The 27,493-nt window shown below is 42.8% G+C and overlaps 1 protein-coding gene across 1 annotated transcript in view; it reads left to right on the top strand.

Annotated features, from left to right (window-relative positions):
• The window catches only part of ARHGEF3 (Rho guanine nucleotide exchange factor 3), an 898,185-nt gene that overhangs the window by 98,454 nt on the left and 772,238 nt on the right, over nt 1-27,493 (top strand). The window lies entirely within an intron of this gene.

Raw genomic sequence — 27,493 nt, 5'->3', positions numbered from 1 at the left:
AGTCGCTTCCAGAGCACTGCACTGTCAATCTAATTCATACTGAGACTCTGTTCAGCTGCAAGTTACATAGGATCAGAGAAGCCTGCTCCCATGTTTACTATAAATGAAAGAAGGGCCGGGCCTGCTAAGCAGATGCTGTGAGAGTCTGAGTAATGCTGGCTGGGGGAGGGTAAGATGTGATTACTTTAGGGAGACATAAAAGTAGCAGTTGAAAGGATATGTTCCACATGTGCGGTTCTCATTCTATTGAACACATTTATTGAAATGTTTCTTAAACTACTTGGTAAATATATTTTCCAGGTATAGGAACATGTTTTCAGTTTCTGAATAGTAAACACTTTTTAGGGGAATGTATATTTTATTTAAGGGAAGTATTGCAGTTGATTATATATAGGGCTTTTCGACCGCAAAACTTGTATGGCAATGTGAAAAATGCACAATACAAATTGGAAATATATTTCCAACTCACAGGTTGCATCCCTCGTCTGTTCAAGGGACAAGGGATGCTATAAAAAGAAGCATTGGCAAAGCCAAAGGGTTTTGCCTTTGGGACTGATTGTGTTTGCCAATGCCTCCTGGCCATAACATAGAGCGTCATTCTTCCTTCCCATGTTGTTTAGCAAATAAATCAATTACAAAAGGCACAATGACCTACCCGCTGCTGCTGCTGGTGGTCGCGTCATTCCACTGGTGCTCATGGGATGACGTATGCATATGCATGCGTGATGACATATATGCAAGCATGTGTGATGAACAAGAGGGTGGACGCCACTTGGTACAGTACATTTTAAAAAATGCAGAATTGTTTAGGGCAAATCACTTTTTTTTTAAACAAGGACTTCAGGGTTAGAGGTTAATGGAGGAATGAATGGGGAAAGCGGAACGAGGTGCGAAGCCGCAAAGTATGGCACGAGGGAGAGATCAACATGGGGTGGGGGGAAGCACACATGGAGAAAAGAATGCAGAGTGTAGGAGGGCTGGGAAGAGAAGAACACTGAGAATGGGGGTGGGGTGGAGAAGCACATGATAGCTAGAAACACATTAAAGTGACAGAAAGACGGGGAGCGGGAGAGAATACCACCAGGGCGAGAACAACATGGAGCAGGAGAGGCTGGGCGAGAAGAGCACAAGAGAAAAACATGGAGGTAAGCATTGAGGCGGAACTTACGGGAGAGAGAAAGAGAGGTCTGGAAAACATATGAACTCTCCTGGAAGGCTTCATGAAAAAGAACAAAAAAGTTCCCTAAATGTGAACAATGCTAGGATAGATGCCAGCCATTTGGAGAGATGGTACAAGATGAACAAGCCGGGATAAGGAGACCATCAAATAAGAATCAAACAAATGAGAGTGACAATAAGGTAAACCAATGGTAAGCAATGGGTGCATGGTAGGCCCTTGTAGATTCTTGGAAAGCTCTCAAGAAGTCTTTTGCAACAAGACCATTTGCAGTCTCTGATAGGCTTGACCAAAAAATGTGGGCATTCAGGAAGTGTGAATGAAGGAAAGATGGTCTGCTCTCAATTACAGTTGTTTATTCTGCATTTCCAGACATTCACAGGGAGTCACAAAATGAGGCAGGAATTTTGTTATCCTTTCGAGTGGGCATTTTTCTCTTCTTCTGATCAGTACATCAATCATAGCCCAAAATGAAGATGGTGGCAGAGGAGTAGGCATGCAAAAACATTACTCCTTTGTGGCTCCGCCCTAGTACATGAAGCCCTTGATTGGGCAGTTTAAATGTTGTGAAAAGGCCCTGCTGGCACAAGACCACGCAATAGACTTTTCAGCTGCTTTGGCCCCATGGTACTGACTGTCGGTAGGGGACTGCTTTGAAGAACAGTAAATCTTGTGTTTTGCAATACTTTGTTAGTCAATTGTAACTGAGATCCTATAGTTTTTGCTGTTGCTGTTTCAGTCATTATGATGGCCCTCTACATTAGCCGTCATCCAACATTACTTAGAATGTTAGACAGCAGCACACAATATTAGTTTCAGACTTAGGAGTTTTTAGATCATCTGCTGTTCCTAGTGACCATGATCTAATAGAAATGGTAATGTTGTACAGGGTAATATATAAGTGATAAAGTCCCCCACAATACTTGTTTAGAATAATATTATAAGTCACCAGATAGCTCCCTGGCCAAATGCAGGAACAAGGCTGAAATCCAAGTTCCATCTTTATAAGGTCATTTAACTATAAAGTGACTTGAAATAACCTTTATACTTATGCTCAGGTCATTTTACCCCTTATACGTGTGTTACATCATTACCTCCCCCCAGAAGTCACCATTAACTCCTTAATCTCTTACTTCTCATCAACACGATTAATAAGGTATAATAAAGAAGGAGTCTTTACTGAGCGATTTGTTAATACTTGCAGACACAAACTTTTATCAAAGCAATAAAATGCGCGGGTAACATGCATACTGCTACCAGCAATACAAGAAATACATATTTTACCATAAAGAACCAATGGCAGTGGCTTTTCAGGGTAAGACGCTTAGAAGACAGGGTATGAATCTATGTTCCACTAACTATGCTATATGTATATGTATAGAACACTCCGCTCACCTCAATAATGAAATCCTTTGGGGCTGAGAGAAAAGATAGCAAGACACCCCATAGAAAGAGAAGTGCCGACTGAAAAGCCAGATCAAGCTGTCACATTTTAAGGTGTCTCCACCACGTTGGAAGGTGGAAAAGGGCTTCCAGCTCCATTTCTTTTTCCTTGAGCCTGAAGTGGCATTCAGGAGCATGGCGTTTGAGGAAAGATTCCTGGCAGGTTGATACTTGTTGAACTGACTAGCCAAACAGGGTGATTAGAGTGGCAGTTAGGTGTTTTGCTTAGGTAGTTTATTTGCACAATTACTAACATGATCAGGCAACTGACAGTGTGTGCAGAAACACATATTTTTTCCCCTGAAATTTCATTAAGTGTCATGTACATTTCACAAAATTAAGCTTTTATAGTAAAATGTGTTTGGCAGGTATCTTTTACACATGGGCGTTTATCGCTAAAAAATTCATACGAGATACTGGCAGGAGACCAGTTCAGGGAAAAATCTTTGGGGGGTTTGCACATACATATCTCCTGTGTGTAAAAAGTATGTAAAATTGAGCAATGAGAAATGTCATGAATTTTGTTTTTGAGAGACTTTTTTATTTTTGCCCAGTCCTAAATACGACATTATAGTTCAGATTTAATAAACTATTAAAATAGAGTGGCTATACCACAAGTAGAATGTAGTAAGAAAATAAATACGGTTCTGAGCATGGATAGAGAATTTCCACTTATAACAACTCAAAGAATGTACCCTCATCCCTATTGCTACAACTTATGTGGCAGGACGGTTATCTCATAATAACACCCTCTAGAATGTTTCTTAAGGCTGCAATGAAAATTACAGCTCTACATGTACCCATAGATGTTGGATGGAAGGACAAACATGGAAGCACCTCTCCACACACTTCCCTATCAAGATGTCTGAACATAAATAATCTGCAAAGGCCACTTTTTGCCAAGGGTGTAATTTAGAGACAGGATTGCTGTTTCGAATTATCATTATTGAATATTCCCTAAAATATGTCTTAAGCACAAAAAAGATCAATAGGGGTAATATTTTGCTGTACGCAAAAAAAACGTCAATGTAATATAGAGTTCACATAACATGTGCGTAATGCTAGCCTCTGGTCTTGTCATAAAATGAGGCTCCAGGAACCACAAAACCATGTGGAGGGGAGGCACCAATGTACATAAGTTATATGGCCAGGTTGAGCTCCTGGAGCTAGCTCTCTCTATCTCTCTCTCTCTCTCTCTCTCTCCCTCTCTCTCTCTCTCTCTCTCTCTCTCTTTCTTTCTTTCTTTCTCTCTCTCTCTCTCTCTTCATCCATCTGTCTCTCCTCTCTCTCTCTCTCTCTCTCTCTCTCTTTCTCCTGTCTCTCCTCTCTCCCTCTCTCTCTCTCTCTCTTCATCCATCTCTTTATCTCTCTCTCCCCCCTCTCTTTATCTATTTCTCTCTCTCCCTTCATCTAACCCCCTCTCTCTCCCTCTCTTCATCTATCTCTCTCACACTCAATTGTTTTCTTTCGCCCTCCCTCTCTTCTCCAGTGTGCCCATCTATGTAAATAGTACAAAGAAAAAAAGTTATGATTTTACAATTCCAAATTGCAGTTCTGTGAATATTTTGTTTAGATTGATTGACTAAAAAGTGAGTACTAGAAAACAAAGGGCCAAGCAAAGCGCAGCTTAATTAATCGCAATGATATGTCAACTTGACGAAGGGCAATTGTGAATGAGTAATTTGCAATCAGTCACAATAAGATTAAAGTATTTAAAATTTGTAAACCATTTTACCTCATAAGAAAATTTGAAAAACTTGTTAATCCAGTCCTCAATTACTAAACTATGAATCCTTCGATCCACTCATGAAACAAACATTTTGAAAAATTGCTTTCAAATGTGTAGTTATCTACAGAGTTGTATTGGCTACGAAGGTAATCTGGCAACCCCCAATGTGCCCAGCTCGACAACGATGTATTTTTTTCATAGAAAAATAGTCTACCAACCTACCGGGATTTGCCCCCGCCCTGCTGTTTCTAAAAACAAGAGCAGAGCATTATGTACTTGGAAGTAGAAAATCACATTTCTAATTCATGCCAAAAAAAATAGTTTTTTAATCAAGTTTTAATGAGGTTGTACTTATAGGGGGTCTCAGCAGAAAAGGTATTCCATCAAATTTTGTCAATTGAACCGGTCTACAAATAAACAATTGGAGACTTCAGTCTTGTACCTTGTTTTCTCTGTTTTTAGGTCTCACCTTGTCTTAGCAGTGCGCATGCGTTGCTCTCGCCATGCGAGGGCTTCTTGGAATCGATACTGTTCCAGAAGTCGTGTCGCTGCTCCGCCTGCAATTGTGATTGGTGCGCGTCATTTTGCATCATGGATTATGCAAAACACAGTGTAATGATTGCACCGGAGGCAATCATTACACTGAGGGTTGCCACCCTGTCCGCTTTTGGCCCCTCCCACTGGGATTGAATCGTTTACTTGCAGAGGGACACGGCCTCCTTCAATTACTCGGTAAGCACTATATTAAAGCAACCAGTCTCTATGTTAACCCGGAGCGTCGAGCTCTCCCTGCCCCGTACGCCGGCTCGCATTAGCGCTGCTCTGCTGTGCAGTGTGCACGTGAGTATTTGGTGCCTTGTTTTTATTGACGAAAAAATGGAGATATGTTTTCACGGCTCCCCCCTCACTTCTGCATTAGCGCTGCTCTGCCGTGCAGAGTGCACGCCAGTCTCTATGTTAGCCCGGAGCATCGAGCTCTCCCTGCCCCGTACGCCGGCTTGCATTTGCGCTGCTCTGCCGTGTAGTTTGCATGTGAGTATTTGGCACCTTGTTTTTATTGAGGGGAGAATGGAGATATGTTTTCACACCTCCCCCTCACTTCCGCATTAGCGCTGCTCTGCCGTGCAGTGTGCACGTCAGTATTTGGGTGCTTATGCTATATGTAACAGTCGAACAGCTTTCAGAACGCCGCATTCTGCCGCTTGTGTGCATGTGCACGGCGTACACTTCAGGGACACCACACTCTGTTTTTTTTTTTTTACTTTAAAACTAAGCGCGGTGCCACTTGAGACACCGCGCTCGGTTTCTTTATATATTTTTGTTACTTTAACACTAAGCGCAGCGCCTGCTTCAAGGACACTGCGCTCAGTGTTAAAGTTTAAATAAAAAAAAATAAGCGCAGTGTTCTTGATGCGACGCCGCGCTCAGTTTTAAACTTAAGCATTTTCAATGCAGTTGAACCTATTGCATTGTAAATGCTTGTTAGTGCCATGGTGTTCCTCTATTTAGTTAGCGCCTGGTATTGCATCTGTTTTCACACCCATTACATGTCTGTTAAATGGGAAAAGGACACAGACATCAATCAACCCCGGGGCCCATCTGAAATAGACACGAGTCAGCGCAAACTACCGTAATCTGTAATAGGTTCTGAAACTATTAGCGCTCGGCTTTCCTCTTGACATTGTTTTGAATATTATGTTAGCGTGAAATCTATTGACTGTTCGGTGTTAACGTTGTTGCGCACTACTGGTCTGAACTTGCATATTTTAAAAGCAAAGTTGTTTCTGGACAATACCGTCATAGTTGATGCAGAATCTACACTACAAGGCTCACACATCTCACTTTTTAGCAGTTTCAAAGGTGATGCAGAGTTAAAGACACCAGCATATACAAAATGTTGAATTTTTATGCTTTTAGCCTGGGTTCATTTTTATTTAAATTACATTCCTAGCTCTCAAACAACAATAACCTATTACTTTTTGAATGTAGCAATTTTATTGTGCCGGTGACTAATGTTACTGGTGGGCTTTTGAATGTCTGCATCGTCTTTTGATTTTTATTAGATCATGTCCGTGTTTTCTATATAGGATGTTGTTTCACACAAAGGTCACCATTTATCAGACAGCACAGCTGACTGGCTGGCTATGCGAAAGACATCTTGGTGACTTTCAGAAAGTTGACCTGCTGATTCAATTCCGCCCATGGCTTGCTGTTGGCTTGGTGGTTTCTAGCTCACGTCAGTATTCTTGCAGTAACTCGTTTTCTGTAATAAAAGGCCTTTAAATATTATCTCGTCACATTTGCTGAGCATCCACAGACAGAGGTAAAATGTCAAGCTGTGTTTTCTTGAGCGCCTGGTGTTTATTTTGCTTTTAAGTTGCTTGAAAGTGACAAGCATTTGCAATGCAATAGGTCTTGCATTTACGCAAGTTTAAGCTATTGGCATTGTGAATGACAATTCCTTTTATTTATGTCTTTATAACAAAACAAAAATAAAAGGCTATGTTATTTGTAATGCCAATAGCTCAAACTCGCATACATGCGAGACCTATTGCATTGCAAATGCTTGCTTAAATCTGGCATGAAAGTGCAGCTGCCGGTTGGTTTATTTATGATTCTTCTTTAAAATATACAATCAGATACATTTGGCTCCATTGAAAGGAGGATTTCTTTGTCACTTCATGGTATATCTTTCAAATGGAGTGCTTGACTTGCAATGAAGGAGGGACAATTTTACATCTTATGTGTACACTGCATCATTACACAGACTCTTTATCTTATATTGCAAACAAAAAAGCAATTCATTCTTAGCTTTTAACCCTGTAGCAAAGTATAGCAGTTTTATTATGCAAGCTTAGTCTTGTGGTGTTTTTGATAAATGTCCTTTCTGTAGCATGTAGAGCTTTATTTTTTCCCAAGCCTTCAAATTTGTGCAGCTGTCTTTAATTAGTGTTAGTTTGTGTAGGTAATTCCTGAACATTGTGTACCTGACAGCATTCTGTACTTATCTTTTTCATGTAAGTACTCTACATCATGTAACTAGTTTGCATTGTGCATGAGTGTGTGCACTTGTTACATCCGTTCTTAGAATGACCAGATTCATGTTAAGAGCTTATTATAAATTACCGGTATGCCGGCATTACACTCCTTGCATGGCTGGGTAGTATGTGCTGGAAAACTGCACTTAGTGCGTGCATAGGTGTTCCTGCTGCACAGACCACATTGGTGCTTCTGAGCTCTCAGCAGTGCTTAATTTGTGCTGGTGGTTTCCAGTGCTCAGCACCGGCACATAATCATCAACACAGGCACTTTTCATGAGCAGCGGTTAAGGACACATTCATTTTTGGTAGGCATTTGTCCAGAATCACAGGATGTTGAGGCAATGCCGAGACTCGAACCTCGTTCCCTAGCTCCGAAGTCGGCAGCTCTGGCCATTACCCACATCCTCTCCCCACTTTCATGGTTAGTAGTTAATTCTGTTTCAGGCGCCGCTGACAGGAAATGGAATGGTGCAAGCTGCCTCCTGCCGAGAGCCCTGGTACTTATTTCTTTGCAAATTAACCACTTGCTCTCAGTCACCCTGGAAGATATTCCGTGAGTTATTTTGAACATTGCGTGGGAAGAGGAGAAGGGGAGTAAAAGCCTGGAGGAAGGATGTCCAACTTATGCTTAATCTTCGTATGCCTAACCAAGGCCACGAGTCATACACAAGGTGGAATCTACATGTGATTGAGGGGTCACAACACATTCACTCCTTTACTTTTCATCATGTTCAGTGCCTATTTGCGATTTTGTTTAGCCATGATTTTTGATCCTTTGTAGCTGGTGATTCTGTGGATTTCTGCCGCATTCTTCTTGTTTGGCTTTTCCTCCTACCTGATGTCAGCTGAAACTTGATGACTTGCTATTCTTCTCTCCAATAATCTTCATCTACAGTCAAGAGTTAAAGATTGCTGTAAAAAGTTGGGTTATTAGTCAAATAAAAAGCACAATCCTTGAAACACAAAATTCACTAAATAACTCTATGCTTAACCCTCTGGTGGCTTGGCACAAAAGAAGTCCGGCTTGACTTAGAGATAATGTGAAAAGTATTTATTCAGTACTCAAACAGTATTAAAGTGAAAGTCCACACAAAACAAATCTCAAGCCAATTTAGAAAATTGGAGTAAGCTTTAATAAACCAAATGACATCAACAGGATAAAAATCCAATCAGTAGAACTGGAGATATGATTTACCTTCTGAGGTTCGGGCGAGAAGCAGCAGTGCATGTTCGCATAGGCAATAAGGTGGTCGTTGTTAGTAGGAGGAGCAGATCAGGCGGTGTAATGATCGATGTGTGTAGCTCAAACGGTCAGTCGTTGCTGGGCCTCACATTGGCAGTTGATGTGGGCTGTCGGCGCAAACTGTAGGTCTCACTGGAACCTCACGTTGGCCATCATCCGGAAGCTTGCTCTTGCGGTAAAGACCAGGTTCTCATGGAGCTTTGCGTTAGTGGCCATCGCGGGTGCTCGTTTCTCCATGCCAAAATATCCTGATCTCCACCTTTTCTTCAGGAGGAGTATATTCTGATGCCAGCCAAGGGTCCAGGACCCTGGTGGGGTACTTCTTGGGGCTCAGGACTCACTCCAGCAGAAGCCATCAGCAGAGCTCAGGCAGGTCCACACAGGTCCAGTTAGTGCTGGTTAGCTGGGCAGGCCTCTGGAAGTTTGCTGTATCCTGTAGCTCAAAGAGAAGGCCAGTCCACTGACCCCTGGAGTCACTTCTGGGGAGCCTGGTTTCAAGGCAAGCAGGTCCAGTCTTCTGTCTTCAGGCAGCAGGTCAGTCGTTCTTCTGAATCTTTCACAGGTCTTGGGGGTGTTCTAATGAGAAGTCTGAATGTGTCACATTTACACCTTGTGTTAGCCATGTTTGTGGGAATTCCCTGGCCTACACCCAAAACTGCTTCTGGTCAGTTCTTCCACTTCCCTTGGTCCTGTCTCCAAAGTATCTAGGGTAACAAAGGGCATGCAGGCCTAGGTGTGAGCTTCATTTGTCAGTGTCAGGGAAGCCAGCCCTTAGAAGACAAGAAGGAATGGGCAAGCCCAGAGACTACCCTTTGATGCTCATAAAGGCAGAGTACAACCCACAGGACATCCAGGTCAGGAGAACAACACCCTGTCCCACACATAAGACCCTTTTTATTTCCATGTCTGGCAGGAATATATAAATTACCACAGGAGAGCCGTTCACAGTCATGTGTCCCTGGACACTGGCAGAACGGTACATTTGGTTTAGGAAGAAAAATACCAACTTTCTCATAGTGGCATTTTCAGAATACTAACTTAAAATCTGACTTTACCATTAAAGACAATTTAAAATTACAATTGATTTGATAGTAAAAAGCATTTGTCTATCTGGTCCCAAACTGAAGTTATCACTTATTAAATGTGATAAGGTAAGCAGGTGTTATGCTAAGTGGGAGATTAGCTTTACAGCAGTGAAAAAGAAAGGACCAGGTTCAACAATTGCCAAATCCTTTTTTCCTTTAGTGATTTTTCTCCTCTTAAGTGCGACCTTCTTAATGTGACTCCTGACACTGTTCATGCGTGCTATTAAGTGCATAGTGGCTCTGCGGTTAGTGGAAGAAATTGTCCTTTCTTCAACAGATGTTCTCAGCATCCACTTCTTGACGTTTTCTTGCTTAGTCTTTCCTTGCAAATGAGTCAAAAGAAAGAAGTCCTTATTTTCATGTGGAAGCACTCTCTACCCCCATTTGAGCTATTTGAGCTTTTGTAGTTTATAATTTTTGCTAGAATTGTGGATAGTTTTCAAGAAAAAAAAAGCTTCTCGACTTCACACACACCTCATGATGTTCTTGGATGTTCCATATCCCACAAATATTCCTTATTATCCCTTGTTGGTCGTGATTTAAAAACGTGAGACCTAGGTGTCAAGGACTTCAAATACTGAGTCACTTTGTTCCATAATCACATAGTATGTGTGTTTAACTACGTTGATTGTGGCTTTCACACTGGGCCTATTCAGAGATTATATGAGGATTCCCTACATAGTTCCTACATATAAAATAGGATACATGAGTAGCAGTGTACTTTAGTCCATTATTGCCATTGAGAGGTTCTAATACCATCATCGGGAACATGTCACTTTTTTTTCGTATTTTTCATATTACATTTTTATTTCGAAGTATATGGTTTGAAATCGGTGTTTTTTCCAATGGGAAATGATTACTGAAAATGTAAAGTGAAATACTTGACAGTGCAAATTGATTGTCTGCTGTAAAAACAAGAGAACAATGCATAATTATGTAGCTAAGAATTTTATTTAAAAAACATACTTTATAAAAACACACCTTATGCGTAAACGAGGCCCATTGTTGATGCTGTTCTGGAAAAGGTGCAGCTAAAATAGGGGCTGATTAAAATTAGAATGTTTAGGTTTTTTCACCTCTCATGAATAAATTGTTGATTTACTGCACTTTCCGAAAAAATGCTGTATTAATTTGCAGATTTCATCAAAAAGTATTGTTTGGAGCTCAAATGAATTAAAATGACTCTGCATGAGAATAGGCCACGTAAGGCTTTTCATGTGCCTTTTCTTGCCGCATAATTTAAATTACCCTACAGCATAATTTGGTCCTCCGGTGTCACATAATCCTAATGGCCCTGACAATTTTAAAACTAAAACTCTGCAGAGTGGTCTGTGGGCTGCCATTAAGATGAGGAAACCGATTCAAGAAATCTTTTGATAGTTCATGGGTACTTGTGAAATGGGAGTTGCATGGCACTGAGTTTGGTGCAACAAAAATACCCAAACACATATAAAGTATAGGTGTTAGGGGAGAAAATACCTTCATCTTGGATCACACATTCCCTTCTAGGGCTAGTCTTTTTAACCCTACGGTGCCCACTTGCCCCCACGCACCCTCATTACGGCAGGAGTTGACTGTACGGTGGCACTACTGTCTCCGGAGATCTCAACAAAATAAGGGACAGTTTGACCAAGATGTGGACTTGTTGTTTGAGGTTTTCTTACAATGGTTGCAACTGCAGCAGGTGTCTCAGCATGAACACGTGACACACTTCCCCTAATAAATAAAGTTATTCATGGGACTCAACACAAATTAGTACTGGGGAGGGGGTGTTCAATTCTGAAATTTGCATTTGTTTTTGTTTTTTGTCACACACTGGTCGAATTCTGGATTGTATTTGTTCCAGCACTGCAAATCATCTCCGGGAGTTTAGGAAGCCCGAGTGTTATAAATGCAACCAGGCTGCAGTAACTTCCATGCTGCATTGCATTAACTCTTATGTAAAGTATAAGAAGTGAAAAGAAATGTTGTAGTGATAGACTTCTCGTGACCCACGGATCCTAGTGAGTTTAGGGACTGTTTCTGCTGTCCTCAGCTATGTTTGACGAGTGCGCTCGAGCCTGCTTCCTGGTGTACATTCTTCCACAGCTCCTGCCCAGGGCCATGCCAAGTAGGTCTAATTACAGGCTGCATTCACTCCACCGACCACATTACTCTCTTGCTGGTGGCTTGGCAGCTAAGTTAATATTTGAGCTCTCGGGGATGAAAAGCTGGCATTCGAGCGAGGCGAGGGCTTGTCTTCCGGTTGGATGGCAGATTTGGGCAGCTTCCAAGAGGGATGTCCCACAACTGTGAGCAGAGGGCAAGCAAGAGGTGGGGTCTGAAAGTGCCCACGGCTTACCGCGGGGAAGGGATGGGTAACCACTTGCAAATTTAGCGGCAGAACCTGTGGTAGAGAACAGCAGAAGCCACTTTAGAGCTTCACTTAAAAACACATCTCAAAGGCCAGAGAAGAGCTGGGTATACACAAAGATGGCGATGACAGGGGCCTGATGGATTAAGGCACGTGAAGCCTTGTTGCAACAGCAGCCGTGGCCCATGCAGATAAGAGCGGTGGGGCGATTGGGCCAGCAGGTTTGGGGGGGTTCGACAGGCGATGCCGAGGAAAAATTATTTATTTAATTCATTTTCCCTCATGGTCGTCTGTCAAATCCCCCCCCAACATAGCCACACTGCCCCACCGCTCTTGCAAGTAACAAAGCACCCAAAGGAAACAACTGGGAGGGTGACTTTGAGAAGTTGGCCTGGCATATGCTGGTCACTAGTTAAAGTGGTCACCTTGCACCAGTCCAATTCGACTTTAATGGTAGATAGGTTTAAGACAACCTTTTAAAGAAAGCTATCCTAGTGGTAGCTATGGAGAGCAGCCTTCAGGCTAAGTCTCAGAGGAATGTAAAGCAGCTTGTTTTACCTTATAATCTCTTGAATCACTAAATGAAAGGACGCCACACAGGTATATATATAAAATATATATGTATTTATTAATAGACACACTCTACTAATCTCTTTATAAGATGAGAAGTCAAGGACATATGCACAAATCAATGTTTCACAACAAATTAAGCACTTATATGGCTGGGTCCCTAGGGGCGTACCAGACCATATACTAAAAAAGAGGTATAAGAAGAACGACTTGAGAAGGGAGAAGGCCTAAGGTCTTCAGAAGCGCTGGGGCCTCATTAATCCACCCAAGGCAGGTAAGTAAAGACTTGCTGCTTGTGAAGACAAAAGGAGTGTCCGGTGGAATCCAAGGCTGGATTCGGAAGAAGGAAGACCTGAAAGCAGAGGAGACAGTGTTCAAAGTCACTTGCCAGTGACCCGGGGCCAGGAAGATGGACGCCCACAGCAGTCGGGTGATTTCAGGTGATCACGGGTGTCTTGACACTTCAGCCACGAGATCCAGGAGGAGTCGATGATGACCAGGAGCTGGATTCAGAGTGTCCCACAAAGTCTGCAGCTTACTGAGGTGTCAGCAACCGGATTGGAGCCAACAAGCCTTGACAACAGCAAGTCTCGTGGAAAGTGAAGAAAGTCAGTGGTGCAGACCAGCAAGGTCTGAGGGACAAACCCTGCAAGGGTAAGTCAGGGCAGGCCTGAGCAACCAGGGGAACCCCAAGTCTTCAGGGCACCCACAAGCCAACCGGCAAGGGATCGCAAAGACGCCTCGGGAGGATTCACTTCACAGGAGCCCACGGTCACTCGGGATGAGGTAGGCCTCTGATCTTCGGTGGAAATCCTGCTGGAGGCTTGGACCATACATGGTCCAATGCACAAGTTTGTAGAATGTCGTGAAGGGATTGCACTCGACAATAGTGCATGGTACCCGGGTATTGCTGTTCCTCGTCACTCGTGGGGTCCACTTGCCTCAGCTTCACTGGGACTCACGATGTCCGTCGAGAAGTCAGGAAATCCACTTCCAGGGCTGCAGGGACTTCGGAATCCGGCGGGAGACGGAAAGTTTGCGACCGTTGATGCAAAGTTTTGGTGCCTGCCAAGCAGGGGAGTCACTCCTTGACTCCAAGGGAGATTCTTCAGTCTTCCAAAGGTAGTGGAACGTCGAAGGTCCAGGATTCTTCTTCAGAGCGTCATCCAGGGATATCTAGTTTGCAATTGCAAGGGTTCCCTAACTTATACTAAAAGAAAGGGAGGGACTAGCTCTATGACCACTCATCTGGGAGGGTCAGGGGAGTGGTTGGTTACACCCACTTCCCTTTGTCCAGTTTTGCGCCAGAGCAGGGGCTGGTAGCCCCTGAACCGATTTGAGCTGGCATATGCACAGAGGAGCCCACTGCTCCCCCAGTGCAGGACTTCAAAGCACTCTTGGAGTGCACCCACCCAGCCCCAATACACTAAATCCTGTCTGGAAGGTGGTTACACCTCCCTGTGACAGGATGCCTATTGTTGGGCCTCCTCCACTGCGAGTTTCGGTCAGCAGCAGGAGGGCAGCCCAGTGTCTGTGCTGGTGGCATCCATTTTGTGATGCCAGGGCTCTTTCAGGAATCTACTGTGTTTCCACAGTGGGTACATGTCTACCCCTCTAGAAGGGTGGGATCATGCTCCCATACCAGTTACTTGTGTGGGGGTATGATTCCAAAAGCGTTTGACACCAAACACGACATGTTTTGATGCAGCCATAACAAAGTTAACATTTACCCCGCTAGGTTATAATGCACTTAAGAGTATATGGTTTAACTGCATCCACAAACAGCTACAGAGAATGGACTCTGAGAGCTGCAGAGAGGTCCTGCTCAGGCAGAGGCACCCCCTTACAGAGAAACCAAGCACCCTGCCCTCAGGATTGATAGGGCCTGCTTTAGGGGGTGACTGATGGTTTATATGTGTGTGTAAGGTGAGATATAGGGAACCTATACCTCAGTGAGGAGTGCCAACACTACCTCACCCAGGCTGCAGTAGCAGGCCTGTGGTGTCAGATTTAGTCTGCTTCCCAGGGGTGGCATAATACATTCTGCAGCCCCTGGTAGGCCTGTGAAGTACCTATGCCCTTGGTACCTAAGGTACCATATACTAGGGGCTCATAAGGTACCACAGTATCCAATCACTAGTGCATCTAATATGCACTCCATGTCATTTAAGGGAGTAAGCAGATAGGCTGGGGTCCTGGATAGCAGGATCCCAGCCAGACTAGTCAAAAAACATCCAAACACCAGAAAAAAAGTGGGGGCAACCATGCAGTCAGATTCCACCTTCCTACAGTGACCCGGGACATAGTTCCAACTGTGCATCCAGCATAGATTACAGATCCAGTTCTTATCCCTGGTGCTTTGTTTGCAGGTAGCAGGAACCGGCACTCATCTTTGTGGGCTGGGACTTATTTAAGGAGTAAGAGAAATATGTGAAAATGGTGAACAAAGAGAGAAGGCAGGGATGAAAAGAACCTGCAAAAGTGAGATGAAGAGACAGGAAGTGTAGAGTGCTGATAAAAGAGACATGAGGTGGACTCAAGACTTGGCAGCCTTGTATTTGGCTGTGTCAGAGGCAGGATCCTGAGAAAAGGTTTGGGCTCTGCACTTACTTTTTAATAGATAAGCACAAATCCCAAGGTCCCAAAGCCAAACTAAATGAAGGGTGTCCAGTTTTCCTATGCTGGATACCCAGTAGGAGAAGATGCTCCATATTCCTTCAAATTTAGTAATTGTCCTAGATGTCAATAACATGCCTCCTCGTGCATTATTATGTGTCACACTTTAACGCCGTTACCATAACTCCGCTCCTGGGGCAGGTGGGAAAGGCCGGTTCTGGGCAAGGAAAGACAGTAAACTATGGGGCTGCTACATCTATCCCCATCATTTGGCATCTCCCCAGAAAGGTACACTCTAAACCTGTCCTGATTTTACCCCAGGCCGGGCAGTCCCAGATGACACTTTTTCAAGTGTCTGTATGCGTACATCAGAGCAGACACAAATTTCCAAATACAAAATTGAGAATTTGCCAGAAGTACAAGTGTATAATTGAGCAAATTGTACACAACGTGGGTTAGAGCATATCAGCAAAGTATTTAGCAGAAGGCTCATCTTCTGCCACTCTGCTTGAGATATAGTCCAACCCAGACCCTCAGCCCAGAGGCTGTGTAACTTCTCGTTCTCAGTGATAAAAAGATTTTTCCTTTTGGACTAAGCTTGTAATGTGTACTCTCTGATGGCAACCGCTGAAATACTAAGTCAGTGGTGGCCAACATGTAATTTTGTAGCAACGTGTTGCTTACTGCATCCTCAAATGTTACTCATCAAATGGTTCATCCACTTAGATATTTATTTTTGTCAGTGCTACACTAAACATACATTGATTTTCTTTTCAAGGGAGGATGTGGAGGCTCTCCTGATATGTTGTCCCTGGCTGCTACACTGGAGGCGTTGTCTGATCTGTGGTCAGATATTGTCTTGGAAAAGCAAAAAGGTTCCAGGATTCTTGGATGCGAGGCAGTGAAGCTGGATCCTTTGTGATAATGGATTGACATCTCGGAGAGGCTGCCGCAAGCTTCCTGCCCCAAAGGCAAGAGCAGGAGACAACAAGTATCTGCCAATGAATGGAGCATCTGGAGAGAATATTGCAAAGACAGACAGAGGCAGACCACATATGCTACTTCTTCCTTCTTGCTCTTCGAACTGAGGAATATGACTTTTTACTACGCGAGTCATTACATCGCGTGCCTTTACAATGCGGTTGTTACAATGAACGCGTTTTTACAAAGAAGTACCATTACAAAGCAAGTTGTTACAACGACTTGCTCTAGCTTGCACGCAGTGGCGTAGCTAGGGGGGTGGGGGGGGCGGTCCGCCCCAGGCGGCACAATCAGTAGTGTCAGTGTCTGTCCCCAAATAAATTATAAAGGCCGCCGCCACTGGAGCCCGCACGCAGCCCCTGTGTGAAGAGCAAGCGCGCTGCGCACCTGATTTTAAAATCATGCTGTCGCGCGACGTACCCTGTTTGTGGGAGCTGTGGGTCCCGTCCCAGGGCCATCAAACTTGTAGCATGCAAAAGCACTACCAATGACGGCCCGGGGCATAATGTTTGGTCAGCCCTTGCGTTGCGCTGAAAAGTAGCGCGGCAGTGACATCACGTGCTCCACCACCACGCGCTCGCCTCTTTTCGGGCACAGGCAGCACAAGGATTTTGCTGCAGGCATCGGGATGATTTTCTGCTTATGGCGGTTCGCGTTGGGTGATTCAGAATAGTCAAGTTGTTTCAGGTGAGCCGTGACTTCCATGCCCACACCCCAGTGTAATTTCCACATTGCACCTGCCCTAATAGGGGGGCCTGCTTTACTTAAGTTGCTCTCTCGAGCATAGTCATTCACCCCAAAATTAAGGGACGTTCACATGTCGGTTTTAATGTAAGCGACTAATTGTGATTTTGCGTTATTAGATCTCCCCCTTAGTGAGTTGCAGCAGCAGTTAACGGCGTTAGCTAATTATGCCTAAGAAATAATTTAATTCAAAAGTTAAACCAAGTAATCGTCATTGGAGCAGAAGACTTACATTCTCATTGCCGGCAGATAAACAACAAACTTCATAGGTGTGTAAGAGCTATCGGAGCTGTAAATGGGATGAAAAAACTGGGGGGAGGGAGGTCTCTCGAAGAAGCGTGGCCAGTGTAATTAAGGGCGTGGCTTAAAACACAAGTAAGCTAAAAACCTGTGTTTAGCATAGTGTGCTGCTGGACTTGTATTTTACTGTTTCTGTCATTGTATTCAGATATATGATACAACAAGTAACCTCATACCTACTAGTCAGGACTATTGGCTTCGTCAATGGTTGTTAGTTGCATAAGATAAATAAGCAGCAACTATGGCTTGTATATAATATTGAAAAATCTTACACTTAAAGCCCTGGTGACACCACAACAATGCTGCTGCGCCTGAGTTTCAAAAAGAGAAGGGAAATCCAGAGAGAAAATGACTCTAAAGGATTTCCCTTCCCCTACAATGCTCACCTGACATGATGTCATGCCGTAACTTCTCCACTAGTGAGAATTGCGTGCTTTTGCCAGGGCACAAACCAGAGCCCGATAGAGATCCCTTTCGAGGCCCCCCTTTAAAAAACTGCCGGTGCTCGGCACCGGTGAGACCCGGCCCACTTAAAGCCCGGAGAGCTATCAATATTTACGAATTACAATAATCAATACCTTTCCGTAGTCCTCTCATGCCCAATGTCACTTAGCTAAGGAAAATTATGTTGCCCGTGGTATTTTTCAGTTTTTAAAAACTTTATATAATAGAGACTTTTTATTTCTTTTAAAGGTGCTCTAACAAAAAATACTGTCTCTAGTGCTCTACACAAGTGAAAATCAAATTCCTAATTTCTTAGCCAAATCAGAAAAAGTGAAATGCCACCTCTAAAAATGATTTCTGACCATAAAAAACACAACACTAATCAAGGCTATTCAATATGAAATAAGTTTTCTCTGAATAGGATATAGACAGCAGATAGAACACCGAAGAGAAATAAACTGGGAAGAGCTGTGTAATGATGTTAATTTGAAGTTTTCTTTATCAAACATATGCCTCTGTTGCTAGATTTTTTCAGATTGACAAAGAATGATCGTAAACTAACTGTCTAATAGAGCAGTACTGAAATCCTGGCTAATGTTTCTAGTAAAAAACATTGGCAAGAAGTGTTTCACACATCCTGTATCAAACACGTATATAGTTGCTTATTTGCCTGTTTAGGATGAATTGAGATATTTATAAAAGCAGAACTTGATGCAGAGTTAGTAAATGTTATATGGATTTTAAATCGGTGAGCTTGCAATTGGAGATTATATAGCGTTGAAATGTAAAAATATTAAACATGTCTTCTCTAATACTAGATCTTTCATAGATTCACATGTTTGAATTATTCACCATTGTCATGCCTGGAACTCTTGGTAAACCATGTTAACATAGCAGTGTACATTATGACTCAATAACATTGAAACGTTTTATATTTAATTATTGCCTGGGAAGTTATTGTTTCATTGTGTCAATAACATTGGGAGACATTGATACAAGTGCGGAGCGTGAGCAGGGGGAAACATTGGACTCACAAGTTTCACACAATAGTGAACACTTGTCGGATCTGACTGGACCTGACGATAGTCCCTTTGAACAGGCGTTGCATCAGACTTGGGTCTGAAAATTCTCCCCGCCCCCCTCCCTGTTGGCCACACACATGCACATTGTGTAGTAGTAACGTGTAGGACAGAGGAAGGGTTTTTGTTCTTTCTTCTTTTCCTCACGAAGTTGAGAGTACACATTGGGCTCCCCTGTCTAGACTCTGCACTCACCACACATACCTAAATGAAACTGTCTGTGTCAACTGTAACTATGCTGCAATGTTAGTTCTCTGTAGTTTTTGTTGATGGAAAACTGAATAATCAAATTAAAAGAAACACTCAACAGAAAATTGAAAATACTTGGGGTGCTGTGCGCAGCCCTCTACAACTGCGAGTTCAGATAGTTAACACTACTTGCACTAGTTAATAGACCAAGGAAAAACTAGCATTCCAATGATACACGTGAGAAATATTTGGGCCCGAAATTTGATAGTGAGGTTAGATTAAAAATTCAAGTCCGAGACTTAAGCTCACACAATCACAGGGCTGCGGATGCCATGGGCGGCGATCTGAGGGATAGCCCGGGCGCCACCAGCTCTAGCTACGCCTCTGATTGCACACTGGACTTAGGAATAGTATGATTTACTATTCCAACTCCAGTGTGTGCAACAGTAGGGAAGGTGTTGGAATAGTAAATCATACTATTCCTTAGTCTAGAGCGCCATCTAGAGCAAGTGGTTGTAACGACTTGCGTTGTAATGTCACTGCCTTGTAACAACGCGGTCGTTGTAACAACCACGTTGTGAAGGTATCGCGGTGTAATGACAATGTTGTAAAGGTTGTTTGTCCGAACTGAGACACTACCTGTGACACTATCTCTGCTATGACCTTTTACGCCGTTGCTGATACCTACAGTGTAATGCATGGGCTGAATGAATGTGTCTTCCCTCAGTGCATTTTCTTCCGTGTGTGCTAGAGTTAAAGTACCCAGGGTTGGGTATATCATGCATTGCACGGACAAGAGTATTATAAATGTAACAGGTGTGCCATATTGGGCATTATGGAAACCTGGAAAGAGTACTTGATGGGTATCAATAGTACACCAAACTGGGAAAACTGAGAAATATTGATTTAGCCAAGAAAGTGCACTGTTGGCAATGTTGAGGAATGACAATTAAACTGGAGACTTACTGAACAATCAAAACGTATGCCTATGGCACTTTGGAAAATAGTGATGGCTGCTATCAGGGCTTCATTGAAAGCAACACTCTGTGCATACCAGAGAAATATGGAAATTTAGAGCATCTCGAATTGTGGAGCTGGATGTGTATCCCTACAAGTCAAGATAAATGTTACACTTCTTAGAAAACTGCTCTGGCTCATGACAGTAGGACCCATGTCTAAAAAGGATACATAAATGAATTATTTATTAGGATCTGGGAAGTGTTGGAGTCTTCCATTATATTGGTTTAAAGGACTATCATGGAATTTGCTAAATGTGCATAGTGGTGACACTGTAGAAGGTTGTAGGTAGTCAAAGCTAAATTATGTAAACCTGCAGAGTGCGATACCAGTGGAATAATGAAAAATAGCAAAAGCGCTCCCTTTTCAGTCTAACATCCAAGCACATTGCACAGTTTTACCATCTATTTTGCTATAAAAAGCAGCATATATCACAGACCCTGCCAAACAATCATTGCATGAGAACCTTGATCCAAATTCAGAAGTGGTTTTTTTATAGCCTACCACTTTTTTTTTTATCAATATTACATGACTAATTTACTTAATTTGAACAAAATCCACTACATTTGTTGGACATTCTTTGGCAATTACACTCAATATCTCCATATAAAATTATCATTGAAGCTTAACATTGTTTAACCAATGCTCTGATCCTATATTTCTTCATAATATACAATATGTTCTTCAATTCTTCAAATAGCAGTGGGCAAGAATTACCATCTAACTTGTGGGAAGACATCCTTCTAGTTGTGGGGAATATCCATTAAAATATAAAAAATCACTGTTATTTTTTTGAGAATATGTCAGTCGGTATAAATTGGCAGCACCGCACAGAACCTATACTCCAACATGGTCCCTGATAATGGCCTAAAGTCTGCCACAAATTTCAGTTTGAAACTAAATTGGCCCAGCACAAGTTCAGGTGCTTATTGCTAATAATACTTCAATGTTTTCCCAACACATCTATGGCAATATTTTCCATTATGTTTTCAATATTACGCACCGTATTTCTTGATACACAAATGTTGCTAATTTCTCAAAAAAGGTGGAGGCCCATTATAGAAGAAAAATCCGAAACACGTGTCCAGGGATGGCTAACGCGACATTCATTTTAAACTTTTGGCATAGGCGTACCCGCCGACGCTACTTCATGGACCACAATGCTTTGGGGTAACACGCTGGTAGGACGAGCAGAGTGTGGCCAATCGGATTTTTGATTTCCCATTATAGAAGAAGTCACAACATTTGCCTTTCCTTGACACATCATTTCTCTTTCTTTCCCCACAAAATTGAAAGAACAGTCTCACTTAATTGGATACTTTCTTGCTGCATAATTCAAGTTGCATTGTCTATAACTTTCTACAGCACTTTAGATAAGACGGCGAAATGTGTGAGAGATTTAATCCCCCAAAATGGTAGCATTAAGAGTGATTTTTTTTCAGAGTAGTTTCTCATGTCCATCATCAAATTTAGGAGGGGATCTGCTATGCAGAAATGAAAAAGTACATGTATCCAGTAGCAATAGGTAAAGTAGATAGGTGCATTAATGTAAAAATCTTACCTGGAATAGGTTTATTGTAGATTCCATAGATTAACATACTTAGGAAAGGGTGAATGTACCTCTTGAGTAACTGTGAGATCTGCCAAATGTACCCTGCTGTAGCCCTGAAGGAATAAAAGTCAAAGCCTCCATCATGATGGGAGACTTAAGAATAATAGGCCTGCATTTGCATTTCTTGAAATTATGTAATGTCCTGGGAGAATTGAAGTTTCACGTCAGTGGGGTTGTTCTATGTACAAGAAATAGAGCTACAGAGACATTTGTACAACGCTCTGCTGCCTTTTAGCTAAGTTTGCCACACCCATACATAAATAGTGTTGTTCTAGTTTAATGAACATCTTTTCATAAATACACATTTCTCCAAGGATCCCACAATGCATTGGAACAAGGAGGCCAAGTACACCCTTTCCACACTTGACAATTAGGGTAGTAACAGTGAGCAGTCAAAGGCTTCTCACAAAGGTAGTGTGGAGGGCACAGACTCCAAACTCAACGTTCAGACAACAGACACAGTAAGACACTGTCCAACTCAACACTTCTATTTATAAAACGAGAAGTACTTTAATGTCACAGCAAAACGTAATACTATACATGTTAATGGGGGTTCAGTGCAAGGTTTGATGTTCCCACCTACTTGTTATGGCTTAATGTTCTTCCACCTCTATTGACCCATTCCCAATTGCTGTGGTGGCCTCAAAATATGCTAATGTATCAGGAATAACAGATCATAGGTAACAACAGATGGAGGTTCACTTAAGAGACCACGAATATGAGAAATTGGGTTGTTGGGTGACAGGCGTGAGAGCCCTGGTCAAGCAAAGGCCACACTCCCTTGCAGGGTAAACCCCAAACAATTACTAAATTATTCTGTGCTTAACCCTGGGTAGCTTGGCACAAAATTCAGCCAGGCTTAATCTTAGAGGCAATGTGTAGAGTATTTATGCAGCACATAAAAAGTAATAAAGTGAAAACACAACACAAGAAAAATCCTAAACCAATTTAGTAAAATATAGAGTACATTTTAATAAAGTAATTGACACCAAACCAAAAACAAATCCAATCAGTAGAACTGGAGTAAAGAATTTTTACTGGAGTTAAGAATTTTTAGAAATGTAATTGAAAAGGCACCAAAAAGCAGAAATCACCAACTTGGGATATCTGGTCACACTGGGCCGAGTCAAAGCAAAGAGTTCAGGCCGACCACAATGGAGTGCGGGTCAGATACAGTCTCAGATTAGTCCTGATAAAGGTTTCCCTTCTCAAGTTTTGAGCCAAGAGTCCAATTCAAGGAAGTCGCTAAGAGCAAGGAGAACGTTTTGGGCGGCAGACAGCAAGGCGCGAAGAGCAGACGGGGGTCACAGACCAGTGGGCTGTAGCTTCACGTTGGTGGTCTCCCGTGGGCTGATGATGCTGCTGGGCAAAGAGACGGACTGGCGGCAGCTTGTGCAGATTTCGGTGCGAGCGGCATAGTTCTGGTGTGAACAGACCCGTTCGTAGTAGCGAAGAGCCCAACAACTTGATTTCAGGAGCTCAGGAGCCAGTCTAAAGGCCCAGGACCTGAGAGGCACCACTTGGGGGGGTCAAGAACTCACTGAAGTCTGGTCCAGGAGCTGTTGGGGAGGGCACCTTTTATGTCCCTGAGGCTTAGATCTGGAGTTCAGCAGACTAGCCCTTTGAGTCACTCTGGGTCCTGGGTTCAATATTAGTTGCAGGTCCAGTTCTTCTTCCCCAGGCAAGAGGGCAGCAGGCAGTAGGTCAGCACAGCAAGGCAGCAGCTCCTTCATAGTCCTTGTAGCAGCACTGTAGTCCTTCTCCCTGGCAGAGTCACCACAGGTCCAGAAGTGTACTGAAGAGGTGGAGTGAAAGCCCTTTTTTATACCCTGGTGCCTTTCTCCTGAAAGGTAGGAGAAGCTTCTGGAAAGGTTCTTTGAAGTGCATGGAATTTCCTGACTCCTGTGTCTGGCTGCAAGCTGGCTGCAGTGACAATACAGGGTTGTGTGAAGGCACGGTACAGGTTATTCAGGTTATTCAGGTATAAGTGGGGCTGTGCTCAGCTCAGCTTCGCACCTCCATCCTGCCCGCAGATGGCCAATTCAGGCACACCTACTTCCTCTATTGTGTGGCTGTCTAGGAGGAATTCATAAATTCTAACTGTCAGCTTCACCCAGTCATGTGACCCAAGATAGGCTGCAGGCACAAAGGGCCAAAGGCAGGAAAATGCCAACTTTCTAAAAGTGGAATTTTCAAAATTGTAATAAAAAATATCTACTTTACCATTAAAGAGGGTTTGTCATTAGAATTTCATAGGCACCAAACCTGATATATCTACCTTCACTCAATTGGGAATTACAGCTTATTAAATGTAATAAGGAATCCCAAATGTTATCCTATTGGAGAAGTAGGTTTCACAGTAATGATAAACGAATTTGGGAGTGTTTCACTACCAGGACATGTAAGACTTAAAAGTACATGTCCACTCTTTTAATTACACAGCACCCTGCCCTATGGGTTAACTAGGGCCTACCTTAGGGGTAACATGTGTAATAAAAGAGGAGTTTAAGGCTTGTCAAGGGGGGTTTAAATGTCAAGTCGACATGGCAGTGTGACAGTACATTCAGGTTGCAATGGCAGGCCTGTGACTTGTTTTAGAGTGCTATTTAGGCGGGTGGCACAATAAGTACTGCAGGCTCACTGGTAGAATTTAATTCACAGGTTCTGGGTATATGGTATGCCACTCTGGTAAAGTACACATAGTCCTAAGGCCAACAGAAGCAAAAATCCAGCAAAAATTGGAGGTAAGTAGGCAAAAGGTTTGGAGGAAGACCACCCTGAGGCTTACAGGTCTAACAACAATCTTAGGTTACTCGTACGTCAAGTTGCTTGATGTCGATTAAAAAGACTTCACACTAGTAAAGTTATCTCCTTAATGGTAGTCTTATCTTTACAGCTCCAGATGCAGTCTTTCAAATCCAGGCCCATTGTTACCTGTTTGTAAGGGATACAGCTCAATGCATCACCAGATGGCGTGCTTGTCAGTTTTACGTCAGTGGTGTCTTCAGTCACAACTCATGACCACGGAGATAGGTTGCACTCCTTGTTTGGGCCACTTTTAAGAACAGTGCAACAGGCCTCTTCTGTCCAAGCGAGTCTTCAGCAATTGTGGCCTTTGGGCTGTGTGGGAAGGTTGTCCACTGAGACGTCTATGATGATTTGTAAGGGCATGCTGTGCTTGGGCACCAGCAACACAAGTACCTCTGAAGCCGCTGTGATGGTGCTGAACAGCATGTTGCTGTTCTGGTTGTAATTTTACTCCGGCAGTTCAGATGAACCATGTAGGGAGACTAGGTTATCTCCCCTTCCATCCACCACATGCCGATACTCATAAAGGAATAATGAGCAATCCTTTGCTAAAAGCACCTCATAGAATATCTAAGGGTGTTGCTGCCTCCCTCCACTTTTACCTCATTGTCTGTTTCTATTCGCTCTAGCTTCAGGAATTCAGGCAATGCACTTCCACTGTCTGGGGAAGCTGTACCCGCTCATCATCTTGTGCTATGCTAGAGCAGTAGCAATCCAGAATGGATCCCGCTGGTCCCGGCACTCACTGTCACCATACATGGAGTCTTGCTACCATAACATGTGCCACTCATCATGTGAACACGCACTTGACACCCACATGAAATGCCAGTGCATGGCTTTGGGTGCTACATTTAAGTAGAACTTTGCATGAGTTAGAGCTGGGCAGGCCAACAAATTAACAGGGAGAGCCGAGTCAAGGTTCCGGTTTGCCTCTAAGAGCCTGTGTACAAAGTGAGCCCTGAAAATTGTTGTTATGTAAATCACGCAACAAACGTCATGGAAAAATGCAACCAAATCTCTTCAAAATTAAAAAAAAGAGTGTTTCTTTAACATGCAGATGCATTCCACCTTAGTACATAAATTATGGCACTGCATTGAAAGGTATTTATTAAAAGTAACAGTTTCAAATTGAATTCAAGCATCCATGATCTCAACCTGACAACAATGCCAATTAGTGAACTAAGAGGAAAGTCAGTTGTCATCTGTACACTACATGTGGGCTCAATTCTTATTATACAAGGAGTAACATTAAAGTGTATCATACCAAACATGAGGGTTTTGTACAGCACATACCCTGAACTTGCATATTTGAATATGCTCTCAAATTTAATAACGAAGAAAATGGCTTGGATCACACAATTTAGTCATTCGAGGATTCAAGGATTTATTCCAAGTTTTCGGGTTTTATATTATGCAATTCAGCCGCTAGATGGCTTTCTCTTTCTCTTCTGTTAAACATCAAAAGTTAATGTTTTTTTTTATTATTATCATGTGAGGGTAGAGCATGGGTGGCAGACGGAAGCCATGTGAAAGCTTGACTTGTTTTGGCCTCGAGGGACCAAGAGCGCTTTGAGTTCATCACATGCATTTGCCCAGTAATCAACTTGTATTGTGTATTCATGATTTCTTTGATTGTAAGTTTAAATTGCCAAAAATCAATAAAAACATTTAAAAACAGAAAAGAGTGCTTTCAGTTGAGCCAGAGCTAGGCCTCTGGCCTGAGCCGCCAGTGGATTGACCACCTCTTTCATGAGTGGGGCAGGGGCCCCGCACTCCATCCTAGAACAGAAAAAAGTAATCTGCTCTGGACTAATTAATCTACAAAAATCGATCCTCAACTACCAACCCTACATGACAAAAACCCTGGACATGGGTAGTCCCATGTCAAAAAAAGATAATGCTTCTTTCGCCACTCTAGGTCACAGAACAGTTTCTGAAAATTGGCTATACCATGGACAGGCCTAAACCTTAGAGCACACTGTAGATTAGCATATTAGCTGGCTCAACAGGAAGTCAGGCTACCAGTTTCACATGCAGTTAGGACACTCCAGGCAGGGGATCACACCTGTATACCATGCAGAAGTCATTCATGTCCCAACACACATCCCTCTCCCTACTGTGGTATCCTACACCTTTCTGTGCTCCTTGATCTTCCAGACCATGGTGGCAACAGCATGGCAAATTCTGGAAATAAGTGTGAAAGAATTGTTTAGATCTGTGGTCTCTCTTCTATGAATTTGATCAGGGAAAAGCTAAATTCTCTAGCAGTTTGCATCTTTTCACCCTGACTTTGACACTTTGCTCTCCAGAAATATGCTTTTGGGCCTCCTTTTACAACACTGTCATTTATGCCATTCAACACTGCATCTCCTGGAAACTAGCCATACTGTAACAGTTTGACATTGGGCTCAAGCATGTTCAATACACTCTGGCACAGGCTCTGAGTCACTTCCTGTTTTGTATTCTATTGTATGTTCATAACAGAGAGCTATAGAAAGGCCCTAGATATCACAGGACACGATTAAAAGATACAGGAAGCCCCTACACTGCTTGCCAAGTTACTATTTGTCTATTTATTTTATTTATTTATAAAGTTTTAAATAGCGCGAACTTGACCCGTGAGCTTATCAGAGCTATTTACAGATTGTCAGAACAAAAAAGCAAAACAAGAACGCAATTAACAACATAATCATGAGCTGTAAAAACAGTGCAGGTTCACAGATTGAGGAAGGTAAAATATCCAGGACAAGTAGACGGGACACTGAACATGGTGTGATAGTCTAGTAGTAATCATGGGAGTACACCCAGCGTGCACATTAATCAATGGAGGGATTTACAATATTAACAAGCAAACAAAACAGTGTGTGCACTCTGCCGCGACGTAGCATGCTACCTGTCCAAAAATGCACTTCAGCAGCTCGTCAGAGGTACAGAGCACTATACAAGTACACTTATAACATCACAACAGAGGGCGAGAAAAGTACTACTTGTATACAAAAAGACTCAAAACCAGTTTAGCTGCACTTGTTTACAAAACATCGTCCAAGGAAAAAATGACATGC

The sequence above is a fragment of the Triturus cristatus genome, chromosome 9 (assembly GCF_964204655.1).
Source record: "Triturus cristatus chromosome 9, aTriCri1.1, whole genome shotgun sequence".
In the NCBI taxonomy this organism is placed as follows: Eukaryota; Metazoa; Chordata; class Amphibia; order Caudata; family Salamandridae; genus Triturus; species Triturus cristatus.
This window is presented reverse-complemented; position numbering and strand designations above follow the sequence as displayed.